We start from the raw sequence: 21794 nt of genomic DNA, 5'->3' as shown, positions 1-21794 counted from the left end.
ATGAGAATGGATTAATGCCTCGATATAGTATGTAATTATGTATTCCCCATTCATGTATAAGTGATACACCCTAAGTGTTTGTTGAAATATCTTAATGAATGAATCGTGAGTATATAACAATTGTTGGGATTTTAGGATTGTTTCATGATTTACATATTATGCTATCGAGTCCTGGGGGTATCTAATACCCAAAAGATTCATAATGTGCATGTTTTCACGATATCCTCTATCAATTCATGTTCAGTATAATTCATTCAGTCATGTGACTTTAGAAAACTCAGTAATCTCAGTAATCCCAGTAATCTTAGAAAGCTCAGTAATTCAATAATCTCAATAGTATTCAGTCATTCAATAGAACTCCATGAACTCAGTCCAGTTCAGTTCAATTAATCATGTTCAGTGTCTATTCAGATGGGATAAGGAGTTACCATCGAGTAAGGCCAAGAATGGGAACTCACCTATAATTAGAGGGTGTGATTCGTAGAAGCAATCTTTGTGTTCTAGAGCTACGTAGCCAGCGTAGGTTGAGATATCATAACCTGTTATATGAAGGTGGATGAGGTGTCTTAACTTGTTATATGAGGTTCCCACTATTCTTATTAGAGTAACCGATTATATGAGGGTTACTCACAATTTGTCCTTACCAGTGGCGTGAAATTGATACCCTTCTATTAAGTGGGAGGATTTTTTTACAGCATTCTTAGATAGATTCTTTCCCCAAAAGCTGAGGGAAGCTAAGGTGTTAGAATTTATCAAGCTCAGGCAGGGCAACATGACGGTGAAATATTATTCTCTTAAGTTTACTCAATAAGCCATATATGGTCTTCATGTGGTTGCAGATAGCAAGGCCAAAATGAGTAAGTTTGTTTTAAGGGTGAATGATAGTGTGGTCAATGAGCACAAGTCTGCAATGTTGAATAGAGATATAAACATAGTCAGGCTTATGACCCATGCTCAATAGATAGAAGAGCAAAGATTATAAGAGAGAGACAGAATAAAATAGCAAGGATGGGTAGTTTTAACATTGCTCAGCGTAAGTCAGAGGGAGGAAATCGTTCTCAGTTCCACTCTAAGTAATCCTTCCCATTTCCTCCTTCAACTAGTGCTCCAGTGCCAAAATTTAGAGATGAATATAGAGATAGGCCGCCAGGCTCTAAATCTCAGGGCAGTGTTATTGGTTCCCAAACCTATCCTCTTTGTCAGACATGTGGCAAGCACCATCAGGGTACTTGTAGAGCGGGCAGTGGTATTTGTTTCAAATGTGGCAAGTCAAGCCATAGAGTCAGAGATTGTCCTTAGCCAGGTCCTCAGGGTCAGCTTAACCATTCCTCAGCCCAATCCGATCGCCCAAATCAGTAGGGTGCCACTTCCAGTGTTACTAGTGGGCAACACCGAAATAGAATTTATGCTTTCCACTCTTGGCAAGATCTGGAAAATTCTCCTAATATGGTTACTGGAAAATTACAGATATTTCATGTACATATTTATGCTTTGCTAGATCCAGGAGCTTTCTTATCTTTTGTTACTCCTTATATAGTAGTTGATTTTGGAGTCAGTTCGAAAATTCTAGTAGAGCCCTTCTCATTATCTACCCAAATGGGTAAAACCAACATAGCCTTATGGAAGGAACTGCCCGGTTATGATATTTCAAAAAGTCACCTCAGCAAACTTTGTCAAATTAGAGATGACTAATTTTGACGTCATTCTCGACATGGATTGGCTTTATTCCTAATATGCCATAGTAGAATGTAAAAAGAGAATAGTCCATTTCTAATTTCCGAATAAACTTGTCCTAGAGTGGAGGGGTAGTACTTTAGCTTTTAGAGGTCAGCTTGTTTCCGACCTTCGTGCAAGGAAAATGATATCTAAAGGATGTGTCTATCATCTTGTACGAGTTAAGGAAACTAGTTCCAAAACTCCTAATCTTGAATTAGTCCAGTCATTAGTGAATATTCAGATGTCTTTTTTGAAGATCTTCTAGGAATTCCTCCCAAAAGAAAAATAGACTTCGGTATTGATCTTCTTCTAGATACTCAGCCTATATCTATTTCGCCATATAGAATGACATCAGCAGAACTTAAAGAACTGAAAGAGTAGTTGAAGGATCTCTTAGATAAGGAATTCATCAGACCCAGTGTGTCCTCGTGGGGCGCACCAGTCTTATTCATACACAAGAAAGATAATTTTCTCATAATGAGTATTGATTACAATCAGCTCAATAAATTCATGGTCATAAATAAGTAACCATTTCCCTGAATTGATGAAATGTTTGACCAACTTTAGGGTGCCAGCTATTTTTCTAAGATAGACCTCAGATTAGGTTATCATCAGCTCAGGGTTACTTTCAATTCTTAGTCATGTCCTTTGGTCTTACCAATGCCCTAGTAGCTTTCATGGACTTGATGAACCATGTGTTTAAGCAGTACTTGGACATATTCATCATAGTCTTCATAGATAATATTCTTTTCTATTTCCACATGTGAACGTGATCACACAAACTATCTCAAAATTGTACTTCAGACTCTCAGAGATCATCATCTATTTGCCAAATTCAGTAAGTGTAAATTTTAGCTAAGGTCAGTGGAAATCCTTTGTGTTATCATTTTCGATAATGGTATTAGAGTAGATCCTCAAAAGACTGAAGCAGTAAAAAAATTGGACTAGACTTGTCTCTCCATTAGATATCAGGAGTTTCTTGGGTTTGGTTGGCTATTACATACAGTTTGTTAAGGGATTTTCTTCTATTGCATCCCCTATGTACAAATTGACTCGGAAGAAAGTCAAGTTTCAATGCTCAGATCCTTACGAGAAGAGTTTTCAGGAGTTGAAGAATCGACTCACCTCAGCCCCAATTTTGACTTTCCCAGGCGGTCCAGATAGGTTCGTGGTGTACTGTGGTACATCCAGAGTAGGTTTGGGTTGTGTCCTCATGTAGCATGGTAAGGTATTAGCCTGTGCCTCTAGACAGCTTAAACCCCATGAGAAGAATTATCCTACTCATGATCTTGAGTTAGCAGCCGTAGTATTTGCCTTAAATATTTGGAGGAATTATCTATATGGAGTTCATGTAGATGTGTTCACAAATAATAAGAGTCTTCAATATGTCTTTTCTCAGGAAGATCTCAATCTTCGTTAGAAAAGGTGTTAGATCTCTTAAAAGATTATGACATGTGTGTCCTCTATCATTCGGGCAAGGCCAACATAGTGGCCGATGCTCTCAGTAGACTGTCTATGGGTAATTTTGCTCATGTTGAGGACTGTAAGAAGAAGTTAGTTCAGGAAATCCATCATCTTTCCAGACTAGGTATTTGCTTTGTCGATATAGAGGAGGGTGATATGTTGGTTCAGAGTAGTTCAGAATCATCTCTAGTTTTCAAGTAGAAAGAAAAGCAAGATAGAGATCCCAGTCTAGTCAAATTTAAAAAGTCAGTCAGGGATTAGAAGGTTGAAGTTTTCTCCCAAGGGGGAGATAGTGTATTGCATTGTCAGGGTCGTCTATATGTTCCAGTTGTAGATTACTTAAGGCAGCAAATTCTTGCAGAAGTGCATGGTGCGCGCTACTCTATTCATCCAGGGATACAAAGATGTACTGCGAATTGTGAGAGATCTACTAGTGGAGTAGGATGAAGAGAGATATGGTAGAATTTATGGCTAAGTGCTCTACATATCACTTGGTTAAGATAGAGCATCAGAAGCCTAGTTGGTCTATGTAGGAGTTTAGTATTCATACTTAGAAGTGGGAAGAAGTGAACATTGACTTTGTGATGGGTTTTCCTCATACTCGTTATCAACATGATTCAATTTGGGTTATTGTAGACAAGATAACCAAATCATCTCATTACCTTCAAATCCATACCTCTTATTCAACCAAGGATTATCCCAAACTCTACATCAGAGAGTTGGTTAGATTGCACGGTGTTCTGTTATCTATTATCTCAGATAGAGGTACTCAGTTCACCTCTTTTTTTTGGAAATCATTCCAAAAGGATATTGGTACCCAAGTTCATCTAGTACAGTCTTTCATCCCCAGATAGATGGTCAAGCATAAAGGACCATTCAGACTTTAGAAAATATGTTGGAAATGTGTGCAACAGATTTCAAGGGTATTTTGGGTCACTACTTAACTTTGATTGAGTTTTCATACAACAACAGCTATTATTCCTGTATTAAGATGTCTCCATTCGAAGCTCTCTATGGCAGGAGATGCAGATCTTCTGTCGGTTGGTTTTATGTTAGTGAAGCCTCAGTTATAGGACCTGACTTAGTATTTGATGCTTTATAAAAAGTCTAGTTGATCAGAGAAACACTTTGGGCTTCTCAGAGTCGACAGAAGTCTTATACAGATGTGTGCATAAAAGATATCGTGTTCGAGATTGGTGACTATGTTTATCTAAAGATCTCTCCCATGAAGGGAGTGAAGAGATTTGGAAAGAAGGGAAAGCTCGGTCCCCGATATCTCGGTCCCTTAAAAATTCTCAGTGGCTTTGGTAAAGTAGCTTATGAGCTAAAATTTCCTTCATATATAGCCTTAGTTCATCCAGTCTTCCATGTCTCTTTGCTGAAGAAGTGCATAGGTGACCCCGTAGTTGTAGTCCCTATTCAGAGTATAGATATTCAGAAAAACCTCTCTTTCGAAGAGATTTCGATTGAAATTCTCGACTATTAGATTCATAAACTGAGGAACAAAGGAGTCCCTCTGGTCAAAGTCCTTTAGTGGAATCAGTCCATTGAGGGAGCTTCTTGGGAACCAGAGGCATACATGCGTACCAAGTATCCTCAACTCTTCTCTGCTAATTCAGACTCAGCCTAAGGTAACAACTTTCTTAAGCCTTTCAGTTTCATGTTCAGATTTTAGTTAACACTTGGTGTCCAATTCATGGTCAAAATTCCATTATAAACTTGGTAGCAATTACCATTGCATAGTCATTCATTCATGTATAATTTCAGTCATGTATTTATACATAAGATATGTACGTTCAATTTGATTAGAAACTCATCTTATCAGTAATTCATTCATTCAATCATAAATCCGTTATTCATGCATCAGATATGCATATTCAGCATAATACATTTAGCTTATCAGTTATATCAGTCATGAAATTATGTTTCAGTTCTTCATGTTCAACATGTGCTTTAGTCTATAATTTCTTCTGTCTCAGTTAGTTTCATTCGAGGATGAATGTTCCCAAGGGGATATATTGTAATACCCCGTACTTCTACCTAGCTTTAATGCATCCCAAAGATATCAAAGACATGATTTAAAGATGAATACACTTATATATATATATATATATATGGAATTTTCAAGATTTTCACTTTTTGTTGTGTGGAAAATTGAATAAGCTTTCCATCGATATCAAATTCGCCTAAATCCGATAACCAGGTAAGAAGTTATCGCGATTCAAAGTTTCAGTCATAAAACATTGTCATTTCAGCTAGTGGTGCATCGCGTCACAAGCCAAAATGATGTTTGTCCATTTCCAGTAAGACTCTAGGATTACACCACATCGTAGAGCGCTTCTAAATCCTAACTGTCCTTTTTCCAGTGAACCTCCATGATGTTTCCGCGTCGCGCTAAATTTCTAGGTCATGAACAAAGTGGCAATGCGATAGCATCGCATCAAGCCATCTCCCATTTTTCCAGTTGTCAAATTCCAAAGACACGGCGCGATAGCACCGCATCGCGCCAGCCTACCAAATCGGAAAATTTTAATAAACAATAAATATTTCATCCAGGGATAAATTGATCTTTTTCAAAGGTTTTAACCCATCCAGGTGGGGTATTTAATCCCTAAAAATGCTTCAAATCATTATTTACTCACTTTTTCTCCCAAATCAAGAACATTCTCCCCCAAGAAAAAAACCCTAGCTTTCAAGAAATCAAAGCCAATTTGGAGAATCTCTCCAACAACTTCAGGAAACTTACAATCAAGGTATGTCAAGTGTTGATTCATGGGTCAATTTCACCCATGAAGCTCAAGAATCTCTTTTTCAAATTTCAAGTAAATGGATTTATATGAATCCCCTATTGGGTTTGCTTTTATTCATGTTTATAATGACCAATTGAATTCTAATCCATGTTTGGTGATGAATTTTTTGTGGAATTAGTTATTATTTGAGTAGATTCATGTGAACCCATGATTAAACCCTTGAATTGTGAGATTAGAATTAAATTATGATGTTTACTTGTTGTGCATTGTTGTCTACATATACTATGTTCATTATGTTCTTGATGAATTGCCTATGAGAACTAATAAGAAAAGAAACCATTTCATGATTAGTTTATGTACAAGTATTTGATAAGTTGTCCATAAGAATGGATTAATGCCACAATATAGTATGGAATTATGTATTCCCATTTATCTACAAGTGATACACCCCAAGTGTTCGTTGAAATATTTTAATGAATGAATCGTAAGTATATAGCCATTATTGGGCTTTTAGGCTTGTTCCATGATTTACATACTATGCTATCAAGTCCTAGGGGTATCTAATACCCAAAAATTTATTTGTGTGCCTAGAGCCAGTGTCATGTTTTCACGATATCCTCAGTCAAGCCATGTTCAGTAGAATTTAGTCAGTCACATGACTAAGGAAAACTTAGTAATCCTAGTAATCTTAGAAAGCTCAGTAATTCAGTAATCTCAGTAGTATTCCGTTTGTTAACGGAACTCCATGAACTCAGTCCAGTTTAGGTCAATTAATCATGTTCAGTGTCTATTCAGATGGAAGTAGGATTTAGCACAGAGTGAGCCCCAGGATGGGAACTCACCCGTTATTAGAGGGTGTGATTCTTAGAAGCAATCTTTGTGCTCCACAACTATGTAGCCAGCATAGGTGGAGACCTCATAACCTCTTATATGAGGGTAGATGAGGTAGCTTAACCTGTTATATAAGGGTCCCACCATTCTCATTAGAGTAACCGGTTATATGAGGGTCACTCACAGTTTGTCCTTACCTGTGGCGCAATATTGACACCCTTCCAATTGGGATTATAGATTGGACCCCAACTCAGCCTTAATAGCATATTAGGGGCATATCGATTAGATGACTACTTCCCATTGTTATAGTTTCAGACTCAGTCTCAGTACTAGAAATTAGATAGTTCTTTAAAATTTTAGGACTGTCAGATACAGTAAACTCAAAATAGTACAAAACTCAGTTAGTTCCCTCAGAACCTAGACTGTCAGATACAGTCGCTCAGTATCAGTTATATCAATTATTAATGACTCATGTTATCAATAATCAAACTCAGTAATTATGTTATCACAAATACAGTTACAATTTCTTATTCATGCATGTATTTTCACATTCATGTTATACAGTCAGGTAGATGTTCATGTATTTGAACCATTTGCATTCAGCCTACCTCAAATGCATACCAGTACATTCAAAGTACTGACACATTTGTGTTATGTTATTTTAGACCATAGGTTCAAAAGTACAAGCTCCACAGCATCAATAACATTCCAATATTCATCAGTCAGAGTCAGCAGTGAGTCCTTATCTTTCGAAGACATGAGCATTATTTTATCATTTCAGTACTTAGTTGATTTTAGTAGTAGGAGTTAGTTGGGGACATGCCGCATCAACTCTTTATTCCGACTATTAGAGTCTTTTCAGACTATCATGATTAGACAGTTATTTTAATTGTTTTTGGTATTTCATACCCTACCCAGATATTATATTTTATCAAATATTATTTCTCAGTTTTGAACCTTATGGCATTTCACCCTTTATTTCTACATTTATACAGTATATTATGAAATGGTCAGGTACAGATATCAGTCATGGATTAGCTTGTGGTCCATCAGGGTCATGAGCACCGTGTAGCGTTACGGGTACCAGATTTGGGGCATTATAGTACTACGTAAATGGGAGTGAATGCATAAGTAAAATAATAACTCAACATTTGTTTAAATTTGCAAAATAATGCATGCTAAGTGTAGATGACTCATAATAACTTGAATAACTAAAAATTAAAAATCAAGATCATGAGTGATAAAAGATGTTATGTAAATCTAGTGAGTCAGAGCACTTAGTTCTAAAAGTTGTACTTTTATTCTATCTTAAAATCATACTGTCTAAGTGTAGAAATGACTCACTTTTATATCTATAAACTAAAAACTGAAATCTAGTAGCTAATGTCCTCTATAAAATTGTATCTGAATAAAATCGTGAGCCTTTACACTTAGTTTCTAAAAGTTGTTGTTTTTATTCTTTTCTGTAGGTTGTAGGCTTTAGGAAGGTTCTTCTAACCAACATACATAATGTCAGCTATCATAGTGTCCAACTTCTAGTTCCTTTATTGGAAAACCTCACATTGAGGAGAGGTGTCATACTCTTGCCAAAGAGTATACCTGATCAAAGTGATCACATCTATATCTGTCATCCATATAAAAATACGAATAATCTGATAATTTGAACCTATATTGGCTCCTAGTTCTGGATATGTAAACATACCCTACTCGGTGCTAAACACTACTCCCTTTAATATGTTGGAAATCCACTTTTAAAACTACCATAAGGATTTATAATGAAAAACAATTTTGCATCTATTTATTTCAAAATGTGTTTTTCTGTAAACTGTAATAAAATTGTATAGTGGACTTCGTATCTTAACTGAGGATCGAAATATCAAATCCTTATTAAATTCTAAAAATAACTATTCATGGGATGCTTAAACATAGAAATTCTTTAACATACAAACTAGGGCTTGATAACTCATGCATCAAATTCATGTCAAAACATCATAATGTTCATGCTTGATAGTGTAAATATTGATAATTCAATTCAAAATCTTTAAATTAAAACAATACAAATAAAAATAGGAAATAAGAAATGCAATTCAACATCTACATTACTTGAAATCTCATAATCTTCAATTAGTGATAAGTAGGTATAAACCCTAAACTGAAATTTGTGTAATTTCATAAAAAAATCAACTTTAAAACTAGTTTTGGGAACAAGTATGAAAGAGTTATCCTTGTTGAAAACTCCACATACCTTAATTAATCAATAGATGAGAAGCTTGAACTTTGAGTTTCTAGTTGTGCTCTTCAAGATTGATTCTTGAAGTTCTTAATTTGGGAATCCTTAATTTTGAGTTATCTTGGAAAAAGAATGGTTGAATTTGGATTTCTTGGGTATTAAGATTTGAGTTTTAGGATTTCCTTGGAGAGTAATTTTGATGAAAATATGCATATAATGGTTAGAATAGGATTAATTATCTATTTTTCACGGATTAGGGCTTGAGGAAATTTGAACTTGCCCTTTAAAAATTTAACTTAGGACTGGAAGTCCTAATTTTTGGCCCTACAACGACGTGCCGACATCGTGGTGGCTTATTGGAAAAAAATGATTGTCATTTCTGCCTCTAGCACAATGTGGCGTAATCGTGTTCTATCACTGGAAAAGGACGACTTTCATTTTGCTCTACACTGCGATGCGATGTTTGTCCAATTGGGATTTATAGTGCGATACAGCCTAATCGCGGTTAGCTACTGGAATGGGATGAATGGGAACTAGAGCTTCACCGCGACGCGGGATAATATCGGTGCTTCAGTGGAATTGGATAATTGTGATTTTGTCCTTCACTGTGACACGGTGCTTATCGCATTGTTCTACTATTTTTACTAAAGTCACCATAACTTCTTAATCGAGTATCGAATTTCGGCAAAATTGGTATCGTAGTAAAGCTGATTCAATTACCTACACATTAGTGGGTCTTGAGCTGGAAAATTTTATACGCATCAAGAGTTATACAGTTTTGCAGTTAACCCTTGAAACACTATGAGCTAAACTGATCTAACAAAAGTATGGGGTATTACAATTGTCCACTTTGTTTTCCACTGGACCAGTTTCAAGGGCAGAAGTAAGATCATGGGTGCGATTTAGACTGGACACTTCCTACACCAAGTTGCATATTAGTAAACACATCGAGGATAACAAAGTAACAAACCCCAAAAAGAACTAAGAGAATAAGCACTAAGGGTTTGAATACAAATGCTAACCTTTCCAAATTCAAGTGAAATGATGCAAAACCCAGATGGAAGCAATGGTGCGTCATCAGCAAATTTAGCATCAATAGTAGTATAAATGTGTTTGGCGTAGGTTCAACCAAAATTTTCATCCATTCCACTACATATCTATCAAAAAACATGCAAAGTTTCTATTACCACAACTACAGAGACACAGAAACAAGCAATCAAAGCAGAAAAATTATAGCTTGCACAAGAACACCCAAGTCTCACAAGAAACAAAATCCACAGTACCTCATTATTGACTCCTGCTTTTGCAGTAAGGGAAACTAGAAAAGAAGTGGCTTCAAACTGTGTTAAGAACCAAAAGATTCTCATACACTCATCTTATGTTTAAGGTATTGACCAATATATGAATCTGAGGCAACTTTTGTGTTTGGCAGAGATAGAAGACAAATTAATCAAGGTTCAAGAAATTCTCCAGCCTGAGAAATTAAATATAAGTCCCTGAAACAAATATGCTAAGCACACATATAGAATAAAATTCCACCTTTTCATACAACACAATATTCACGAATCTCGTGTCTTCCATACAAAAAATTATATATTTTTATTTTGCAGGTTGATTTTCTAAATTTCCTGATATTAGATACTCTTTCAAGTTATAGAAGATATTCTCATAATGCACAACTTACATGAATAAAAGACATAGATATAAATTCAACAATTTTATGGTTTTAATAAAAGTAATTCTCATTTATAATGAACCAAGGTGACAATGTGAAGAGTAAAAATTACTTAATTTACCCTGCATAAATAAAACTTACTTGCAGCAGAAACATATCTCTTGGCATTATAGAATCCTTAGGAGAATAGACTTCCAACCTAATGACCTGCAACAACTATAGGCAAAAAAGGAGCACATTACCAGTAACTATGAAGAGAAACCACAAAAATCACTAAACAAGACCAATTAGAACAGTTTAGGATTGCCAACAATGCAGATTAAATAAATCAACTGAATTTGCCTCTTCATGCTCAACAATGTGTGCAAGTGGGAGGATCACTTGACCCCATAGTTACCAACTCGAGCCCCAAGTAGGCTGCAGGGATCAACTTTAATGGCTGCGGTAGCATAATTATCTATAGTATTGTTTGACAATTTAGATTGATGTTCCCGCAGAAACGTCAGAAGTATAGCAGGAGGCACATTCTGTACAACTCAAGTGACACTTGACCAACATCATAAATGAAATTTACATATTGTCTAGGACTTAGCAGAGTATAAAATTTATATTAGAAGAGAACACTAGACATAATGTAACCATACCACGAGACTGCCATCATACTTCACAGTTATATACCATAAGAGCTAGAAGTCAAGGGAGGGTGCCAACGTCATTGATGCATAATGCTAAAAGCAAAAACATTTACGTTCAATAAGAAGGATATAGGGAGTGAATGCACAATCATGAGAAATAACAGTTCAGTAACATACCTGAATGTAAAGGATTTCAATGGTTCCACCATTGACAGTAGGTAGCATACTTATAACAATAATAATATGACAATCACAAAACCACTAACGTCGATCGTTAAGGATTTTGGAGACCTGGAGGGATCTCAGAAATTAAATTCATATTGCAATGCCAGAAATATAATTTTCAAACAATATGATGTACTTACCCTCATTGGCTCTAGAACAACCAGCCCACATGATCATACAGGCACGCTAGTGAAACCATGAGAAATAACAATGCTTCTTATGGAATCAAAACCAGGCTATTCATTTCAAGAGAGATGATTAGAAAGAATTAAAGTAACATTGAGAATTTGTAACAGAAATAACATAGTTACAAAAAATAAGACTGGAAAATGTGGAGTGATGTATTAACATCCTTATGATAAGTGGGGTATTGTACCACCATTTTGCTATCACAACTCACAATTAAGAGTCTGATGTATGGCAACTATTATCATAAATATGAGATAAGAAATGACACTAATACATTAAAAGTGTAGTAGTGGCATAGATATCCCAAAACTTCTATAATGCAATTTCACAATAATTCAATGCGTTAATGATAACTGATAACATAAAAAGTGGGCAGCAACCCATACTTTATCTTATCTCTTTAATGGCTATAAGCTAAGATACAACTTTTATACTAATTGACTAACTGGAAAGAAGAGGTTCAATGAAAACTAAAATAAATTATTGTATTTATATTAATTGTATATTAATTGTATTAACTGGCAAGAGGCATAAGCTAATTTCTAAGATAATAATGGATAGATACTGCAAAAGGCAAACCAACAAAGTTCATTGGAACATGGAAAGTAATATAGTCCAGGTTAGTTCTGTTTCTCTCATTGACATTTGACTGTATTTTACTAACCATTTTTGTGGTTGCCCGTTGATAGTAATTTTGGACTGTACATTCTTCATGTCCATTCTATTTATGTATTCCAGTAACTGGTATAGACCATTTACAACATTTCCAATGATGTCATTCAACTATAATAAGTTCATTACTGCTAGATTATATCAACTTATTCTCGAGTCTTACAGTTAGCATCTAGTATCATTTCTATTTCAAACAGAGAAAGGAATGTAATTTTATATTGAAAACACCATTATACCAAAAACAAGAAAAGGTTGTGCAACACCTATTCACATCTAATTTGTGCATAAACATCCAAAGATTATAGTTCATTCATTCCAAATTTGAAGAAATAGATAATATTGGAAAGTAGAAATTCTCAATGTTCAATGCAGTGTTATCAATAGAAAAATAGCTCCATGGACTAGAGATTTTAGTGTTGCACATAGATGAAATAGATGAGCCCTCAAGGTTGGATAGGTTTTTATTAAAAATTGATTGGGATAATAAGTTCAACCTCATTATATTGAATACGCTTAATAAAACTGCTTTAGATCATAATCCAATTGAACTATAGTGTGGAAGCTGGAGAACAAAAAAATCTTATTTCATGTTCTATTCATGTGGATTGATAATGATGGCTTACTAGAAAGGGTGAAGGGATGGTGGAATTCTTTTTCCGTTAGAGCCACTGAAAATCACCAAACCACACCGGTACATTTTATAGACACAAAAATTTTCAAACCGCACTAGATTCTTTAGTTGTAGAAATTTGAAGTTCACAATAATTGTAAAATTCGTGTATGAAAAAAAAATTAAGCAATAAGAGGTATCAAATGTATGATACAAAAATTACATTTATGATGATGTTGCAAGATCACATAGAATATTACAATAACATTAGATCAAAAAGCAAGCAACAATCAACATAGTGGATCATAGTAAGAGTGTCTACATTTGTCTTTTAGAAGCAAAAGTTAATCACTCCAGTCATGGTTATACAACTAAATATTCCCTTATGTTTATGGATTTCTAAGTCATAGTACACACAAAATCAACAACTATATGGTCAAGAGTACGATCACACTTACAGAAGTACTCCATTATTAATCCTTTTCCATGCATAGTCCTTCCTTCCATATGGCTGGGCAGCAATGTAGTCCTTCGTGAGTACTATGGCTCACCTAGCAATCATCCAATTGTATTTAAATCAACTGTAGTATGTAAAATAATATGCAAGCGGTAAGCTTTAGGTAACCTAGCTTCAAGCAAATTCTCTAGTCAAAAAATACACTAACCTTAAAATCCCAAAACAGAAGCAATTGAAGTACCAATTTTAGAGAAATTGAAGTGCAAATTCAGTTTGACTTTTGAACACTAGCAGAAATTAAAGTGCAGAATTAGTTCCAATCGCTAATCAAAGTACAAATTTGGTTTGAAATTAAAGTGCAATTTGAATATGGTTTATCATTAACTCTCCAAAATGCAATCTCTAAAATGTTGATCTAAAACTAAAGTCGACGAGAAGACCATGGTGGCCGGCGAGTGAGACTAACTTTTACCATTATAAAAAATCTAACCGATATAGACAAGTATTATTCTACCCATCGATTAGGTGGGGTGTAAGAAGATCAAACCAAAGTTTTCCCTATATCAAGAAAAAGAGGAAGAAGAAAGGTCCTAAAGTTTTAAATCATAAATTAAAAATTTTGGGCTATAACGGATCAAAAGAAGAGAGCTCCTAAGGTTTAAGAGAGGATTTTTATTAAAATGGGTTCATTTGGGCAATTTTTGTGAAATTTTTTTGAGGAAATTAAAAATATAGATGCAATAGGTATCTTTTTACTCATGAAATATTTTCATAGATATTTTACGGTAACAATTTTAATAATCGTAAGAAGAAGAAGAAGAAGAAGAAAGGTTCTAGAATTTAAAATCATAAATTAAAAATTTTTGGGCTGTAATAGATCAAAAGAAAAGAGCTCCTAGGGTTTAAGAGTGGATTTTATTAAAATGGGTTCATTTGGGAAATTTTTGTGAAATTTTTTTGAGGAAATTTAAAATACAGATGCAAAAGGTATCTTTTTACTCATTAAATATTGTCATAGATATTTTATGGAAACAATTTTAATAATCGTAAGAAGAAGAAGAAGAAGAAGAAAGGTGCTAGAATTTTAAATCATAAATTAAAAAATTTTAGGCTGTAACAGATCAAAAGAAGAGAGCTCCTAGGGTTTAAGAGAGGATTTTATTAAAATGGGTTCATTTGGGCGATTTTTGTGAAATCTTTTTGAGGAAATTAAAAATACAGATGCAATAGGTATCTTTTTACGCATGTAATGTTGTCATAGATATTTTATGGAAACAATTTTAATAATCATTGCCATACATCTACCTATTTCAATGGTTACTCTTAAACAATGAAGGTTATATTGCTACATCATAGCTAAAGAACAATTATTTTTTACAACGGTTGGAACAATTACAATAGACCTCCTATAGCAGCACTTTGAAAACCTTCACCATAAAGTTCATTGCCATAGAGATAATTTTTAGTAGTGTCTCTAGTATGGGATGAAGAAGATGTGGTAAGATGTTTATGATTTCAATGTCTAAATACTAGTAATGGCATGCATAGATTTCATACATTCATGATTATTGCATCTATGGGTGATACGATTTTGATTATATCATAATATTATTATGATTGCCACTAATTAAGGGTTAAATCCCATTTTATACCTTAATATTGGGTTTCTTCATAATAATAAATGACAATGTTTTATGCATAACTTATAGGTAAAAATGTTAATAATGATACTTAAGAACTTAATCGAGATAAGTCCAGTATATGATTTAATACTACGAATTAATCCATCCATGAAAGATTTTGATCCTTTCTATGTTATGGGCAATGGATTTACTAACTTATACTCTTTTAGCCATGGCTTGAGTCCGTGCACCTATTATATATACATGTTTATTGATAATGTGATATTGATGAGAAATGGTGAATTATGGAAATATAATCTACCTTGCTTCTATGTCATGATTATTTACTTTAGCCCTCATGGGGCTTGTTATTTACTTTAGCCTTTGTTGGTGTTGCACGTTACTTTACCCCTTGTGTGCCTTGCTCTATATTATTGATATTGAGTTTGATGTTATGATGATGATATTGACACTCAGAAAGGCTAGAGAATGTTATGTTGATATAATAATACCTAGAAAGGCCGGAGGATATTATAATGAGATAATGATACCCAGCAAGGCCGGAAGATATTATGATGATAGGATGATACCCGGAAAGGCTAAAGAAGATTTTGATTATGTGATGATACCTGACAAGGTCAGAGGATGTTATGATGATGATATTGATACTCGATAAATCCAAAGGATGATTATGATGATGGTTATGGTATTGTTAATTCTATTGCATTCATACTTGCATGTGCATCGCCTATAACCAATATGTGCCTATGTCTATCAGCTGGTGTAGATGATTGAATAGATATAGGTAATGATTATACCTTGTGTTAATTATGTGTTGAGTGAACCTTTCGAGCTTAAGGGGGTGGGGGTACACATAGTCTTGGTTAGGTATTTGGTAGTCCTGAATATTCAGTTACTCATGTTGTTTGTTATATTGTAATTATCATTATTATGGTCATTGTTATGTCTAGCTTATGAAAGTTTGGTCATTGATTGGGTATCGAGATTGAGGTACGGTTCTGGCCTCTTCTATCTTACAATTTCATTATTATGCATAATTAAATCCATGATGAGGTATATGGGTTAGAAACCCTGAGCATGTTAATGCTAAATTTAGATAGGACTAGAATGATTCCTCAAAATTAAGATATGATTATCTAGGTTATGGTTTGAGTTGACCTTATATCTATATATGTGTATATTTAGTTTTATGTAGCTATGGTATTACCATATATCCTTTCCTTTATTTATTTAGATTGTATATTCATTTTTTGGCTTTGTATATTGTTATACATCCTTCTTTAGTCCTTTAAATGTATATTAACCAAGGATATACAATATATTTTTAAGATTACTATGTATTGTCAGAATAGGAAAGTGTAAACTTATTATTTCCTTAACCTTATTATGTTAAGTCTCTTAGACAGGAATGGGATAGGTTATCCTTATTATCTTATTAGTTGTATTATGTTGTTTCTGAATATTTTTTGTAGTTCCCATTCTGTTTATATCTTGTATATATCTGCTTTATCTTTAGAGCTCAGTTGGAATATACCTATTGAGTACCATTTGTTTGGTATTCATAATACACTTTTGTAGCCTGCAGATCATAAGTATGAGTTATCATTATTGATGTGTAAGTCATGCAAAGCATCCATGGTTCAGAGACTAGATTGAGCTATGAACATTGGAGTATTTCTACCTTTCTCTTATATATTAAACTAGCCTCTATATTGTACTCAGAGATAAGTTATATCTATGTATTCATTTGTACTTCACATTAAAATCATATTATTGTAGAAGCTCTTCTACTGATACCACCATTTTTGGGGATTTCATTATGTATTTGATCTTTTATTTCATCTATTCTACATTCTTTCTTTATGTTTATTAGGTAGTTCATTACTAGCCGTTCTGGACTACAGGTGTGGCTTTTCTACTGGTGGTTATAGTAAACACCATCATGGACCTAGAAATTAAGCCATGACAAAGTATGTGGCTTGCGAACCCCCCATAGGTCCTACTTAGAAGATATAATGCTCAGTAGGTGTATACAAAGGTTAAGTTTAACACCCCAAATTTTTACCTCTACAAATTTCTTGACTTTATGCCCACTGTCTAGGTAACTACTCCCCTAATGAGTTGTAAAGACTCATTATGAGTCGTAGGACCCCAACCATAGCCATACCAGTGTAGGTGCCCAAGATATTGTTCTGATTACGATATCTATCTTACAAGTTGTAAGGTGAGGTCACGAGTTGTATGGAGAGGCTCATGACCAAATAAATAGTTTAACTAATGTTTTTATCCATAGTATGACTAGGACCTTATGAGTCATAATGTCATATTATGAGTCAGTGTAAAGTTTATACGACCAACAATAAGGATGCCCTGAGTCACTGCCAGACTACGAGTCCAAGAAATGACTAATACCCAAACATCATGAGTCATGACGTGACCCGTAGCGACTCACAACAAATTTTCCTACATGTTCTCATTAAGGAAAAATTGGTATACAATGTTTTATCATAACATAAGGATTATTCTTCTCTCTCAAATTCCCAAGGCAAAACAACTAGGATTTCTAAAGATTTGGCTTCCAGAGCTCTAAATGGCGATTTCCATCCATAATTCTCAATACTTTCAGGCATGTGTCTCTTCCCTACAAACTTGTGTTTGATTCATGGTATGTAATGTTGATATTCATGTGGTTTTAAATATTTATTTGGAACTTGGGTTAATGGTTTTGGATAATTATGGCTTGAATGGTGTTCCTATGATTTTATATGCATTATTTATGCTTTATTGATAGTTTTTGAATAGATTGGGTGTATAGGAATAGTAATATGGGATGGGGGTCATGGAATTCCCCTAAATTAATGATTTTTGGTATTTAAATTGTTTGGAAATTGTGTAACCTCAACCCACTTGCTTAATTGGATTTGAAACATGGTTAATCAAAAGGTTTGGCTTACTATCATAAACTGTTGCATTTCATAAAATGATAAATGGAATAGAAATTATTTTTTGGAAGGCCTTGATGGCCACATGTTTACTTAATTATAAACTACAGGGGTTGAGTCGTTCCCCTAAGTTGATATTTATAAACTACGGAGGTCAGGGCATTCCCCCAATGTTTGACTTATTAAATCATAGGATCGGGGCATTTGTCAAGTTGATGAATAATTGGAATAGCATAATGATATTATCTTGGAAGCATAACTAGTATGACAATAACAATGGTATATTCCGTAATGGATGAATTTTGGTTAATAGATATCAATGTGTAAACTATTTTAATTGGGATTACTAGGGATAGGGATTGTGTAGCTTGTTGTAAAGGTGTAAGTCCCATGTAGGACGAACACTAGAAACCATATTTATCGCTGCAGGGGTCTTAACGAACATTTGAATACTTCACACTTATAAATATTCACGTATTTTAGAATAACTTGTGGCCCGGGCATTCCCTTATGTTTCTTGGATATCTCTAGTTGGTGTAGCTAACATGTACTGGAGCTCTTTCAGTAGGTGGAGCTGAACCCATATAGCCCGTAGGTACCAAGATGAAGGGATAGTTACATAGTCTAAGTTAATGTTTTAAATCTCATGCTAAACCTTTTTCCCTATCTCGTCATTTTATTTATAGATATGTATATGTTCACATTTCATATCATTCCTCCCAAAGATCTAATGCTCGTGGAATCTCCTGTGTCCCACCTGATGATAATGTGGATGGAACTTATTTTACTTTTAGAGTACAGACACAGTCTAGGGTCCCTACTCCTAATTGCCCTAGTAGAGTTCCACTGGTCCTTACCAATCTTCCTCAAGTTTTAAGAGATAATGATGTTCTTACCCCACCACCCAAACGAGATATTTTTAATGTCTAGTTTTGTTGATATATTCATCTACTAACCTAGTCGTTGACTTCACAATCTCATCAGTCTAATTATGTGGGTTTTATTGCTCCATATTTTGAGGTCACTCAAGTTCGTTATTTTATAAGGTTAAATCCTCTAACCTTTATTGTCTCTAAGGTTGAGGAGGATCCTCAAGGGTTCATTGATGAAATAGAGAAGATATTTAGGGTAATGCATACTACTGATGTAGAGGGTCTGGATTTTGTTGTATATCAATTGAAGGATATACCATATCAGTGGTATAAGGAGAGCGAGTAATCAAGGGGTGATGGTGGTGAGTAGGGTATGTAGGAGGAGTTTTCTTATGATTTCATTAATCATTTCTTTCCTTAGGATTTGAGAGAGTCTACGGCTAAAGAGTTTGTGAACTTGAAGCAGGGAAGGTGACTATAAAGGACAATGCTTTGAAATTCAACTAGTCGTCTCGTTATGCACCGAAGATGGTATTTAGTATAAGGGTGAGAATAAGGTATTTTTCTTTAGGTTTGTGTCGAGACCTGGTACTAGAGTGTAAGACAACAACATTGAATAATGACATGAATATCTTTAAGCATGTGGTGTATATCCAGCAGGTTGAAAATAAAAAGATAAAATAAGCAGAAATGGCATAGAGGAAGAATAAAAAGTTTAGGTATATTCAGAGTAGGGTGAAGGCTAATAGAACATTGGTAGAGTTTGTAGGCAGTGGGCCAAGAAAGGGAATTGGGGAAACTCGAGTTCATATTCTATGGCTAGTCCTCCAAATCCTAAGTCATCTAGTGATCATCACTTTAAGACTAACAGTGGGTTAAAACCCCAAGGTGCCCAATCTCAGGTTAGTGGATCTCAGTCAGCCCCACTTAATACTCCTTGAAGATTCTGTGGATAGTTTTATCATGGTTATTATGATGAAGGAAGGAATCTAAGTTTCAAATATGGCAAGCCTGGTCATATTTAGTGGAACTGTCCGTGAGCAAATAATGATACTGGAGCTAATAAGGTTCTGGTTTCTATTTATTTAGCTTTCGAGCCAAAGGGTGATACTTATTTTACAAGCCTTTCTGATATCATCTTGATGTCGTTGCCACCCGTCTATAATCTGTGTTGTCTCTTGCTATTTTCACAGGCATATTATATCTTTTTCTCATGATGTATATTGTCTGCTTGATTTGGGGCCCACTCTTTCTTATATAGCCCTTTATATGGCTATTTATTTTGATTTTGTTCCTGAGTGCATTTCCAATCCCTTATATCTACCCCGATGGGTGATTCTATTATGGATACAAAGATCTTTAGGGGTTGTGCGGTGTCTATCTGTGGTAGGGAGACCTTGGTGGATCAGATAGAGGTAGATATGGTAGACTCTGATGTGATCTTGGGGATGGATTAGCTTCACTCGTTCTATGCATCTATTTATTGTAGGACCCAAAATATTAGTTTCCAATTCCTTAATGAACCGGTAATAGATTGGGAGGGAAATTTCCTATTTTCTAAGTGAAGATTTTTTTCCTATCTTAGAGCCTATAAGCTGATATTTTTAATAAGTATCTGATGGTCTTTCTCAATGATCTTCCTGATATTTGTCTTAATAGGGAAATAGATTATGAGATTGATCTTCTACCGAACACCCATCCTATCTCTATCCCTCCATATAGAATATCTACGACAGTTGATAAAAGTTAAGGAGCATTTAAAGAATCTTCTAGTTAATGGTTTCATCCATCCTAGTGTGTTCCCATGGGGTGCTCCCATGCTTGTCGTACGTAACAAGGATGTTTCCCTTCAGAGTATATATATTAGTGCCAACTGAATAAGGTGACAACATAGAATAAGTATTCTCTTTCTAGGATAGATGATTTTTTCTACCAACTTAAGGATGCTATATGCTTTTCTAAGATTGATCTTTGGCCAGGCTATCACCAGTTTGAAATTAGGTAGGTTGATATCTCTATGACTATCTTCAAAACCCGATATGGTCATTATGAGTTTGTGGTGATGTCATTTGGGTTGATGAATGATTTGGTTGCATTTATGGATCTCATGAACCAGGTATTAAGGCAGTTTTTTGATTTGATTATCATTTTGTTTATTGTTGATATCTGGGTATATTCCAAGAGTATGTAGGATCATCTCAATCACCTTTGAGTAGTGTTACAGGCTCTTATGGATCGACAATAGTATGCAAAGTTTTCGAAGTGTATGTTTAGGTTGATTATGTGACTTTTTTGGGTCATGTTGTTTCTTGTGAGGGGAGCATGGTGGATCCATAGAAAGTTTTTGCTGTTAAGAAGTGGCCTAGACTCATGTCTTCCACCGACATTCAGAGCTTCTTGAGTTTATATAAGACCCCGCAAAATTTTCTCATAGGCTGAGCCTTAGAGTGTATTCAGTGAAGTGTAGATCCAGCCCTAAAAGATTGAGAAGTTCCTTCCCAAGTGATAAATATTTTTAACCTTTTAGAATTTCTCTTGAATAAGCTTTAGATCGATACCAATTTTGTCAAAATCCGGCTTCGGAGGAAGAAGTTATGGCCATTTTACTGAAAGCAGTCGAAACAATCCAGGTGCGACGGCTGTGTTGATGGACTATCAAGCTTTTGATGGACCATTGCCCAGAACATCACAACAAAGTAAGTAACTCCCTTTTCTTTCCTAAGTGCGACGGATAGGACGACGGACCATCGAGGTTGCGACGAACCATCGCGCAGAGGTAGTGTAGCCTCATCATGGCCAACATACAATGGACGACCTGATGGACCATTAGATTTGCAATGAACCATCGCTGAGACCGTCGTATCGAGGCAGTGTGTTATTTTT

At 34.9% G+C, this 21794-nt stretch overlaps 1 long non-coding RNA gene across 9 annotated transcripts in view; it reads right to left on the bottom strand.

Annotated features, from left to right (window-relative positions):
- LOC107838887 overlaps window positions 1-14405 on the bottom strand; it is a 34366-nt gene extending 19961 nt beyond the window's left edge. Inside the window, exons 1-5 of one of the 9 annotated variants that reach the window (XR_007043961.1) lie at window positions 13663-14278; window positions 11667-13548; window positions 10808-11592; window positions 10014-10148; window positions 9723-9909 (exon numbers count right to left, since the gene is read on the bottom strand). This is a non-coding gene — a long non-coding RNA (uncharacterized LOC107838887). Of the gene's footprint in view, window positions 1-9722; window positions 10149-10807 lie in introns of those variants that run through there. The other 8 variants (XR_001664855.2, XR_001664852.2, XR_001664857.2 and 5 more) reach the window with 8 other exon arrangements.
- Between the last annotated feature and the right edge of the window lie 7389 nt (window positions 14406-21794).

This window comes from Capsicum annuum, chromosome 8 (assembly GCF_002878395.1).
Source record: "Capsicum annuum cultivar UCD-10X-F1 chromosome 8, UCD10Xv1.1, whole genome shotgun sequence".
NCBI lineage: Eukaryota > Viridiplantae > Streptophyta > Magnoliopsida > Solanales > Solanaceae > Capsicum > Capsicum annuum.
The sequence above is the reverse complement of the archived record's forward strand: the minus strand, read 5'-3'. Positions and strand labels throughout refer to the sequence as shown.